Source organism: Atta colombica, unplaced genomic scaffold, assembly GCF_001594045.1.
Source record: "Atta colombica isolate Treedump-2 unplaced genomic scaffold, Acol1.0 scaffold188, whole genome shotgun sequence".
NCBI lineage: Eukaryota > Metazoa > Arthropoda > Insecta > Hymenoptera > Formicidae > Atta > Atta colombica.
The window spans coordinates 350473-363142 of record NW_017259280.1 but is presented as its reverse complement, the minus strand read 5'-3'; the positions used below and the strand labels follow the sequence as shown (position 1 = coordinate 363142).

The 12670-nt window shown below is 33.8% G+C and overlaps 1 protein-coding gene and 1 long non-coding RNA gene across 2 annotated transcripts in view; one reads left to right on the top strand and one right to left on the bottom strand.

Moving 5' to 3' along the window:
* LOC108686647 overlaps positions 1–191 on the top strand; it is an 18524-nt gene extending 18333 nt beyond the window's left edge. The window contains exon 3 of the long non-coding RNA XR_001931717.1: positions 179–191. This is a non-coding gene — a long non-coding RNA (uncharacterized LOC108686647). The remainder of the gene's footprint in view (positions 1–178) is intronic.
* The window catches only part of LOC108686646 (zinc finger and BTB domain-containing protein 14-like), a 107836-nt gene that overhangs the window by 39665 nt on the left and 55501 nt on the right, over positions 1–12670 (bottom strand). The gene's annotated exons all lie outside the window — the stretch shown is intronic.

The window sequence follows — 12670 nt, the reverse complement described above, 5'->3', positions numbered from 1 at the left end:
CTCTCGTTGTATTGCGGCCGTTTGTCTTTCAATGCTCGGCTCAAACGCATCAATTGCGTTCGATACCGATCGCCTGTGATTGTTTCAGTCGGTTTTAACAGTTCATAGTACACTACGCCGAGCTGGTCCCACCAAATACAGAGCATGACCTTGGACGTCAAAATCATCGTTCTTGAAGCGTTGAAACCACTCACGACACGTTCTTTCACTAATATCGGCCTCACCATAAGTATTTGAGAGCATTCGATGAGCCTTAGCCGCAGATTTCTTCATATTGAAGCAAAAAATTAAAACCTCCCGCAAATGACGAGAATTTGGCTCGTAAACTGACATTTTCAATCGAGAATAACTTTATGATGCAGACACAAATCGACTAATGTTTCTGGGGTTATGTTGACAGATGCCCAAGTTTATTGAATGACATGTATGATCTATTTATTTCGACCACCACTTACCGCTGAAGCCATCTATAGGAAAACGGCGGAAGCAAAGTTGTACATCTAATAATATACGTGTAATACAAAAGTTAATAATATCAATAATATCTAGAAAAAATTTTCATTGACTTTTACTGTATCATTTTGATGATATTTAATTACAAATTTATAAAATTTCACATTATAATTGAAAGTATAACTTTATTCTGTATTTATTCTCTTTTAAATTGATACACTTGCGTATAAGATAGCAATTTAAAAATCGTTACAATTATAAAGTTACAATTATAAAGTTTTTTCATTATTAAACACTTAAGTTTGTTCTCGTAAAGTTTCATTTAAACTGACCGTTTAAGAGAGATTTTTTTAATGAAAAAAGCTAGAACATCTGTCAAGACGATGCGAGTATATTAAATGAGCATCTTACAACTTTTATTTTATCATTTTGAAAATATTTACAATTAGTAACACATAAAATTTACAATAATTATGTAGAATGGTATAAGATATTATTAGTAATCTTTTTATTCCATTATTTTAATTGTTTTACATATTATTATGAATAAATTATTTATTGACTAGGAAGTAGCTCGAGAGATCATCCTTAACTCAATTATGTTAAGACACAAAGTGATTCGAAATTACGTGCCATTAGATCGAAATTCATGATGCGTACAACGTTGACCTCGGCCTTCAAAATCCGAGATTTTTAAAAGCCGGAAAAATACCTTCCGAATTATATTTCTGGAGAATACATTAGATCAGATAACTTTTCTTGTCTTCTGCTGTAGATGTAGCGCAATGTTGCGTAATGTCTCATAGATATATCGTAAAGTAAGTATTTAGGATTGACTTCTTTATCGTACCATTCGATTCCGTATAATAATTTTGTATAAGCTAGTCGTTTTCTCGTCTTACTGTCTCGGGTAAATCACCAAATGGATAAGATGGCTTCGTAATCCAGTGATCAGTGATCGACAATTAATTGCAAGAACCGCGTTTCTTTCGAAATAAAGTTTTCTTCGATATCATGAAAACTTTATATCGATAACTATGGTTGTGATCAAAGTCTCGCTACAAACGCTTTGAAGCGTTTAATGGATCAATTAGAAGAAAAAATTTTGCAAATTGATCAATTAAAAAACGCTTCAAAGAATTTGTAGCATCATGTTGACCGTATTCTATATCCATCATGATATTCTTTATTCTGCCCCTTTATGTCACGAAATATCGGCATTGGCATCGCGAACAAGAAATTTTTTTCGTCATGTTACATATAATTAGATTTAAAAAAATATAGTGGGGGAAAATAATGTTCTCACGAAAGGTATACGGCTAACCGAAAAAGTCGACAATGACTTGACGCGAATTGATTTCTAAAACGTTATCAAATTCAGCATACAATTAATAGTATGAAAAGAGCTTTTTCGAATCTCGTTTCTAATCATAAACTTCCGTGTTTCACGAGATTTTAATGCCCTGCGTAATAGCGGATAGATTCGAAGTAAGATAGATCGCAAAAAGAGTAACTGTTGGCATAATCGTCTCTATTTATAGAATTACTCTCGTTCAGAAAGTGGATGCCGATTCCCGAGAACAATGTGTAATAAGCTTCAACGCAGAGTGGCTCGTCGTTCGAAAAATTTAGCTGTAATGGTCTACTAGAAATTTGTATGTCATCGGCGAAAAATAATTTATTCCATAATTTTTTAAATTAAACGGGTTCAATTTTCGCCATTAAACGCCTTGTTATCGACAAAGCCGACTATTATATGTTTCGGCTGTCTGAGTATATTGTATCTATCAATTTCCCTAAGTCGGCGTGTATCTTGAATGTTTTAACATTGACTCTTATAAGGGGATACTTGGCGGTAATTTTACTCAGTGTGTACGAGTAGCACACTCGGGCTTATTTTTACTCTTCTTACGAGTAGAATGGCATCAAGAATGCGTATTTTTGATATCGTTTTGTTTTCCATAAGGACATACATATCGATTTAATTGAACAAGGAATGCAATAAATGATTTACAAGTTCTACTTTTGCCACGCTGTCGGGGGCGGCCGATGTGCTCTCCCCGCGTTCGCTTTCCGCGTATGCGAAAGCTCAATGGAATGAGTGAGATCCAAATAGTCTTCTCCATGTCCGAATGTGACAAATTCTATGGGCAAATCATCCGTGAGCGAAGTTACGGGTTTGTAATAAATCCATTGCGAGATTTCGATACTGCTCGAATGCTAGTTTTATAGTTTGCGTAAGAAGTAGAGAGAAGAAATCGAATTCATTCTTTATACACTCGCTTGAGTGGGTATAGAAAAAGGACATACTTTTTCTTCAGCCGCAAATTCCTACCTCAATTAAGAGAATATGTCGGATATATTACGTTTTTACTCGATGTTTCCTAGTGGATAGTTTTTTGTTTTCTTCTTGCAGCATAAATTTTTTTTCTTATTCTTTGTCATTTTTTTGCTCTTTTTCCCTACGGTACTTCTCGATGATTTTCTTTTGACTGCCCGACGTCGTTTACGAAGCGTGATATCTCGACTATCTCGACCACCGAAAGGAAATTAAAATTGCGGACTTTGCGAATATTTTATACCCCGACCCCCTCATTAGGGAATTTATTTTTTCTTTGGCTTTTCTCTTCAGATTATCCCTCGATTAGCTAACTTTTGATCGATTCCTTCAACAGCTTATTATTTCCGACGTCTTCTATTACATAAATTCCCGCCCGTAAAGCTTCTTTTCCGATAGCACATGCATCTTTATTAAATAAGGTAATATTTTTCTAAATAGTTCGCGAGAAAGTTTCCGATTCCATGTCCGCGTTGGTAGGACGAATCGATGAAAACACGTAGAATTCGACCTCAGTTACCGATATCAAAATATTCCTCATGTTCCATCGCTAGTTCCTACTAAAGACTGTTACTACCGACACATTTGCGTAGATGAAAGAAAGAAAGTTATTGCTTAAGTGCACTGTCAGTGTTCCGAATTTGAATGAAATTTCTTTCTCTTACTATCTATTTCAATCGTTCTAAAATTCGTTCGTCGCAATGATATTGGGTCGTCCGGAAAGTTCATGCCGACTAAAATTTAAATTTTAGTATACATTTATTAAATTAAAATTTTCTGCGTTTCAATTTTCCTTCAACATCGGCACGAACTTTCCGGACGACCCAATAATTTAGAAATAAGAAACGTTTCACCAAATGTATAATTGACTGTGTATCTCGAATTATCCTGAGAAGAGGATAATATCACCCGTTACATAAATCAATATCGCAATAAACGAACATTTTATCGAGGATATCGCACCATAAACTATAGAATTCGTTACTCCAGTAATCGTCTGCAAATCATTTTTCCTTCGTTTTCTCTTTATTAAATCCGTGAGTAAGAATAGTTTTTTCTTCTGTTTTATTGGAATTAAGTTTATATATCGCGAGCTTGGAATAAAATGGGTGATTATTTGTGGAAATTGCTGATGGAAAATCTAGCATTCTTGTAGAAAATTATCGGAAAAGTTTATATGATGTAGCATTTTGCACTTCTCATCGCAGTTAGTACTTATGAAAATTTTGCCGCCAGACTCCAAATAAAAATGCGATTCGGCATCTTTACACGCGGTATTAATCGCATCAATAAGCCCATGTATATCGTTGTAAATTCCATTTGGAAGCACAACTTCTTTTGCCGTAACGTATTTGTCCCCACATCAAGTCTGATCACATTTTCGTTATGACGTACATGTAAAAGGGTACAGGGAAATTGAATCTCTTATCGCAATCTCCTATTGTCTGTGTAACACTATAAAGTGAAGTAATTTCGTAATGAAGGAATACGTTGTATTATCCGGAAAATGAAGCATACTGCTGTTGTACTCGGAAGTACCAGAAGAAATTGTTCCTCTTCCATCGCGAAAAAAAATTAAATTCGAAGCTGGTATCCAAGTATCAAACTTATTGGGATAACCGCGCCAATTAACTTTTTTATTAGCTGTTCGTTCCCTATTCTTTATCACGCGATCGACAATAAACTATATTTCCTTTAAGTTTCTTTCAACTCGAGCTAATTCTTGCTCATAAAAAATACTGTCTACGACTTCGTCTATTAAATCTCGTAGTTCGTGAGGACTTCGCCAATCGAAGAAACGGTAAATTTGAAATATCTCCTGGCTCCGCTTAACTTCGTATCTTTCCTTTTGCTCTACTAATATGAACGAGATCTCCGATGCGATATTTAATATTTTGCGCCCGTTTCGTTTTTCCAACGATTTTCCAACGAGCTATATTTTCACGAACGATATGCGCACTTTCTCTTGTACTATCGCAGATTGCATTCTCATAAACAAGTGACGAGTGTAATTATTATATAAGTGCAATGTTCTGCAGAACATTGATGAAGCGTGGAGCATTTTTATGCGTGCAATAACACCACATTCAGTGTTCTGTTGAAGCACTTGATGATGGCGGCTTTGAGATCTGAATTGCGTTACCCGAAAACGAATGTCGTTTTCTTTAAGAAATTTTTGCATTGATTGCGCGATAAATTCTTTACCCGTTTATAAGTATATGGGTACTCGTCCTTCGCTTTTTAATAATACGCGTGAGAAAACTTTCATCGCGCAGTTATTTATTTTGTCATAACGATTCGATCCAGATTTACTTAGTATATCAATAACTGTCATTGTAGCTTTTTAGATTTCGGAATTCGATCAAATCTATCTTTCACATCGTCAATGCTTGTTACGTTGTAATGCAATTGTGGAAATCTTCTACGCAAACCGGTGCAACGTGTACGCGCCGTGAGAAATTCGATTTAACAGCATGAGTTAGATTATCCACTGCCAAAAGTCAGCATAATGCGTAGTATAGTTTTTCAAACGTCATCGTTATTTTAGTTTTTTTCAATCGAGTAAAAATACGGGGAATATTAATATATGAGAAAAAAATCAGCGAATTTTTCTTGTCTATTCTTTGTTCGAAATTTTTACATTTTTCTCCTTCCTCGTGTTCTCGATACAATCGACGTGGAACTCGTGCTTTCGACATAAAAGGCCTTGAAACTTGCACGAGATCAAAGTTTGACACTGTTTGCAGTAACACCGTGCATGGACAATAATCTTTTATTTCTCACAAGTACGGAAGATATATTCAGCTCACGGAGTAGTCGCAAACTGATTTCTACCTACTGCTTTCACAGTTTTTTCTTGCGCATCGGGTCATTTATCAAATCAATGATATTCAAATCTTTCACGACATTACCATCTATAATTCGATTCCATACTCGTCCCAACTAATTCTATTAGGGACAGCTTTTCAAAATAAATATTTCATCAGTAAGTGCGCATATTTATGATAAAATTTCGGTACAGTTTTCACTATTTCTTCAATGCTTTTCATCGCATGATTATGCTTGCTCGAAATTTCGAAATAATTTTTCGTAATAATTATGGCATCAGTTATGGAATGTGGTGTTGGTATATCCAATTGCGTGAGATTGTGAAAAATGTCATCGTTCGTCGTCTCGTTATCAGCGGTTCCTATGTGGCGTTATCTTCTGCGTTTTTGTTTTCGTTGAACGCGTTTTTTTGCCTTCATGTTTCTTGGATAAATTATAAATATCGCTATAATTCCTCTCTGCACATTTTTCATCTCTTGTTTTCGTCGCACGACCAGTCGAAGAATACGACTCATCTCCGCATCGATTCATGTTAGATGAGTTCCGGGAGTTTGCGCTATTGTTATTAATGCTCGTTGTGTTGTCGAATTTTATAGTACTGTGATTTTCTTTGACTCTCCGCCGTGAATGATGTGGGATTCTGATGTGACATAGCTGATGCTGCTGATTAATAGGATAGCTACTCCGATTCTAACTCACGTATATAGCAACCAGCAGATGGCTCTGTCGTCCGGATGGGGAGGACGAAGTCACAGACGCTGGGTCAGAGGGAGAGGCGTCGCCGAAGATCCGTATTAGAGGGGAAGGGAGTTTCGTTCCTTCTCTCTCTTCTACCCGTTGCAATCCTGTACTTATTATTCACGCTGTCTTTTCCTCTCGTTGCGTTCTTTCTCCCTTCAATTCCAGCGTTTTTTTTCTCGCACTACAGATATTTTATTAAATAATTATGATATTCATTAAACAATTTTTATCATACGATTTATTTCAATAAAATGATGTAATTTTAATAATATTTTAATGATATAATACACGAGTAACCGAGTACGCTTTCTTATTGACTAGTTCAATAGGCATGAAGAAGGTATGGTGAAAAAGCTATGGGGAAAAGATAATTTTAAAAAGGAATGTATTTTTAATGAACATTTATTTATCATGTAATGCAATATGTACAATATAATCTAAACCATAGATTATTAGTTCATATTCTATATAGATAGAATTATCTGATAGAATTTTTATTCTAAATTTTGTACAAAATGTTTGCAACATCGCGTTTATTAATAATACAATTTTCTCTTAAAAATGATACAAAATATTTGAAAATCTCACCATCCATGCGTATATTAACTCAGTTCAATATATGCCCAACATATTGTTCAAGCTCAAATAAGAAGAGCATAACGGTTAGTCTCATGTACAAGCATATATCATATAATTTTACGTTATTCGTATTTACTATTTTAACAAATTCCACATTCAGATCTTCAATCAATAATAATGATGATGATGATGGTGATAATGATGGAACAGTTGACTGCATTAATCGCTCAATATCTGCATGTTTCTCGATGATCCCCATCCATGTAGCATTAGGCAGGATTATGCGGTTGCCTCGATTGTCATCGATCGCAATTTTTAGATGAGATATAGGTCCCACGGCGATCCCGATGTGAAAGAAATTATACGCTGCCATTGTCAATGCAGATCTCCTCATCAAGGCTATATGAGGTATGTAGCGAGTTTTCGAAGATGAGCTGTAGAAAATAAAAAACATATAAATAGATCCCAGAAGAATACACGTATAAAATGTATAATCAAAATTTTAGAAAAATTCAATAAACTTACTGTCTCTCGCATGCCTTATGGCAATATTTGGAACGTAATAGCGTGAGACGTTTTCAAGGATAGTATATACTCTGATACAATAAAAGTAATCTGCTCTGTGTAATAGGAGCGATCCATAGAGCGACTGATAATAAGACATATGTAAATCTCTTTTTTCAATTGATCCCCACACAAATTTTCAGAAGCTTCGCATTTCACTGAATCCTTAGCGTATGTAATGAGCCAATAGACTGACTCAGTAATGTCGCCATAAGTCTCATTAATTAGTGCTCACCATTTCACATTTTCCAGCAATATATCCAAATTATCATTGAAAATTATTATTATCAAGAGTTATTTCAATTTCGTCTCTATATGCGAGTTTTACTTTAATATAGATATTATAATTACATTTTATGACATTGAAGTAATATATGTTCCACAAGGTCTATGTGTGGATGAGCTTCACTGTATTTCATCAGTAACATCAATCGTTACTTGACATATATCGTACATTGATGAATCGTACATTGACATATAGGATTTAAATTTACGTAATCATCATTTTTCGAATCTCACACACATATTTATATACCTGCTAAGTCGTATGCTTGATACACCAAGTATTACTGCGAGTAAGCATATATTGAAATCCAAGTTCTTTATACTGCGACTGCATCATCAATGAGCAATATTATTTATTAATTTCATACAAAGTAACGTAAACGTAAAATTCTTGTTAAAGAATAATATCCTCAGACGTTTCTTTGATGCGATAATTGCGGCGATAACTATTCACTGAGCGATTAGTATATTAGAGCTCTCTTTCGCTCATGCATTTTCTGTTTCATTATTTTTATATATTATTTACAATAATATAATTATTTTTTCATTTTTTATTCATTTATTTTTTTTCGGATAGTATATTTAATGTGAAATTTTACTTATCTTTACAAATATGCGAGTTAATTTTCAGTATTATTGCTATCAAGCCTACATTAAACTATACAATTGTTATGTCCGGGCGTCTGGCTCGCGGAGACATTCTCGTATTCGTGTTCACTCCCATTCGCAGAAATGAACAACACGGATATAATAGAAAGAAGAAAAAGAGAATTTATTTCAAAGTAAACACAGAACACAGTCATATGTTAACTCAGAGCATACGAACAATGAGGGAATCAGAGGATCGAGAGACACGTCCGAACACAGCTCACGCCCAAATCTGCCGAGCTGGTTTAATAATAGAACGGCTCGTTGCTCGGCAATGTGATCTTCGGCACTTCGCGAGCGGCGGTCTATGGTATTGGCTCAGCACTGGCGTAACATTGCCCTCTTTCTCTTAAATTGTCGTCCCGACAATTATGATACTTCCAGGAACATTGGCCTCTTCAAGGAATTTGGAGTTTTCTCCTGACCAACTTCTTGCTCCCTACTGATGCTGCAAAAGTTTTCTTGAGTTTTAGTCCTCTTTCTCCTTGAGATCCGACTTTCCTCTCGAGGTTTATTCCTGAGACCTTCTTTTCTTCCGGCCCTCTTCAGTTTCTCTCCGAAGGATAGCTTGCCCCCGTAAAAAACCCAATGCCCCTCGGACATCCTCCTGTCTTCATAAAGGAAACGCCAGGATCCTCTTGCCTCTTCAAGCTTTGCGCTCTTGGTTTTTCTCTTTTCGGAAGGGGGGAGGGGAGTACAAAAAAATGATGTATTACAGTACCTCTGCTCCCAATCCCCGCTTCGGCATTCGCCCTCGATCCCACGGAAAAACCACGATTCAAAAATCGCGAGTTTTCTTTAAAAAAAGTAAGGTCGACGGAAACGCGTCCGATAAAGATAAACTTCCGATTTCGTGGAAAATGAGCCTGCTGGACTGGCTGTGAGGCATCCAAAATATTTCCACCGCTCCTAGGAAGATCTTCTCTATTGCGCAAATGTAAATGCAACTAAGAACGAAAAATAAAAATAGCTTACACTATAAGATTATAATCTTTTTCAAGTGGACTCCGATTAGTTAAACTTTTCAACTCGTTTCTCCTAAATGTTCTTTCACAACATCGTTAAGTTTCTTAACCACAAAATATGCAATTGCTCTGCAACTTGGGAATTTTCCCCTTCTTTCTTCAGGAATTATATAACCACACTTTCTATCTCTCCTCAAAATAGATCTATCTGGCTTTAAGATCGTAAATTTTTGTGAAGATTTGATATCTATTATTTCCTTATTTCTTCTTGAATTTCCTCCAATTTTCTTTTCACTTTTCCTAATTAATCTTCTGAAGAACCAACCTCCTCAGTTTTTGATGTATTATCGCATAATAAATCAGTCGATAGAAGGAAATCTTGAGCAAAATAAACTTCCACTGGAATCATTTCAGTAATTTCGTGGGTGCACCTTCAATATCAGACTCCTCGCCCTGATGAAGTAAACTGTAAGGTTCATGAAACCAAGAATGGATCTGGACATGGAGAAAACCCACGCGTGCGAAACGTGTACATACATTTATACGTACGTTTATACGTACGTTTTGAACTGAAATATTGCGTGAAGCATACTTTGTATTGTGTCAATGTAAACAGTAAGTGAAGAAATTAAATAATTTCTTACACCAAAATTTTATCAGTATCAAAAAGTTGTATTATCAGGAAATTCAATGTTGTAAGCACTTTTTACAAAACTTATATGTGATAAAGCTGTTATTATAGAATGTGAATAGTTCGCGCTTTAAATAATATTGGAAATATTACAAACAACTGGTGAGTGAACATTGTTTTTCAAGGATACATGCATGAACACACAATTATAATATAACATTTTATAATACTATTAATACTATTATAGTTCAAGTCAAGACTGCGCTTTAAGGTTGGTGAAGACTTTATTGCACAGTTATTATAGTTTATAGAATTGTCTAGTGAACTTGTATAAATTCATACTGAAATATTTAGCTAATAAGATCAGCTTTGATCGATTATAGGATTTCATTTATCTAATTGATGGAATTAAAATTTATTTATCTAATTATATAAATTTTTTTACACGATTTATAGCATGTACATATGCATACATGTATTATTTCTTAAGTTTATTTATAAGCATGTCAAATTAGGAACAAAAATCTTTTACAAATAAAATTAATATTTCCTGTAATTAAGGTAATTATTGTAAATTTTATAAGATGCATGTAAACAAAAAATGAAAATAAAAAAAGGGGGCTACAAGCCAAAAAATTATATTATTTCATTAGTACTTATAAAAGATATATTGGAAAAAATTTGACCAATTATTCAACATAAATAATAAACAAAAATATAAAAAAATATAAAATATAAAATATACAATATACAGACGTTTCAACAATTGGATCATTCTCAATGTTTCAATACATAAAATTCGCTCGGTCTATAGAAATAAAATTATTCAGACATTACTTGTATAAATTATGCTTAGTGAATATATTTAAGTCTCTATAGTCTCTGTATCGTTATTGTTTATAATATTAATTGCAAAAAACTTGACTGCGGTTTCTGTATCAGATTCTCTTCATATGAAGGTAATTTATGTAACTTAATTTTGACAAAATTAAAAATTTGAATATAATTTCTCGGTGATCATTATAATCATTATAATTGAACTGTCATTAATTCTATAATGCGTTATCTCTATGAATTATTATTCTATATCTTGATAAAATTGTCTCATTATTTTAATAGAAACAATCCTTATCCGTTTACAATGGAACATTTGATACTCAAAATTCTTTCAAGATTTTAATTCTGGACTACTACAGTGAGACTTAAATATATTCAATAAGCGATCATAATTTATACAAGTAATGTCTGAACAATTTTATTTCTATAGACCGAGCGAACTTTATGTATTGAAATATTGAGAATGACCCAATTGAGGTCTGCATATTGCATATTTTATATTTCTTATATATTTTTTTTATATTTTTGTTTATTATTTACGTTGAATAATTTATCAAATTTTTGTTCAATATATCTTTTATAAATACTAATGAAATAATATAATTTTTCATAGCTCTCTTTTGTTATACTCTTTTTATAAATTTATAATTTATTGAATCATTACTTACATTATTTAAAAAAAGAGACTAAATTAATAATGCAAAAATGTGTGAAATATATTTAGAAATGGTATAGTTAATGTCACAAATTTATCAATTGAATCAGTTAGAAAATTTATGATTGATTACAATAATGAAACAGAACGATATTACAACAATTTAATTAATCCTATTATATAATAATAATAAATGATGATCGTTATTAAACAATTTGATATTGTAGCAGTGAACATAGATTGTGCAAACGTTCAAAGAAAGTATTTATTTTTATCTAAGGGATCAGTTGACCAACAATGTTAGTTCTTTTATACCTTTAAAAAGATATCATAACATTTTTAACATTAAAGACATGCGAGGAATCTAAGTTATCCTTTTCAATTAGGATAACTTAAATACCGGTGGTATACATCTGTAATGCAAATATATTATTCGTTATAACATTATTTTGAAAAACTAACACTATTATATACATTTGTAAAGATACACAAAATTCTACATTGAATACACTGCCTAAACTCATTTTTGAAAAGAGAATGAAAACTGACAGACTTTATTGTAGATGACTGATCCCTTAGATATACCAGGTGATATATAAGCTTAAATCCGCTGTTTTTTAGTCAGAAAAACACATTTTTTTTTTCCTAGGAAGCAAAAACAAATTTATTCAAAGTACTTGCCCTCGCTAACTATATATAATTTCCCATCTTTCGGGCAATTTGCGTATACCACGCCAAAAAAATTCCTCATCTTTCAAGGCAAACCACTCATCAAGTCATTTTCGGATGTCTTCGTAAGAATCGAAGTGCCGCTCAGCGAGCGCGTGACCCATCGACGAAAACAGGTGATAGTCAGAATGTGCCAAGTCTGGTAGAGTAAGCAGGATGGGGTAGCACTTTCCAGTTGAGTGTCTCCAAGTAGTTTTGGACCATTGTTGACGTGTGCGATGGTGCATTGTCGTGGAGGAAAATCGGCTTGTGATGTCTTTTCCGATAATGTGACCTTTTATCACGCAGAGCACGATGCAATTTGATCATTTGTTGGTGGTAGCGGTGAGCATTAACAGTTTCACCAGGTTTTAACAGCTCGTAATAGATGACACCCTCCTGATCTCACCAAACGCACAGTATCATAGATGTCATAC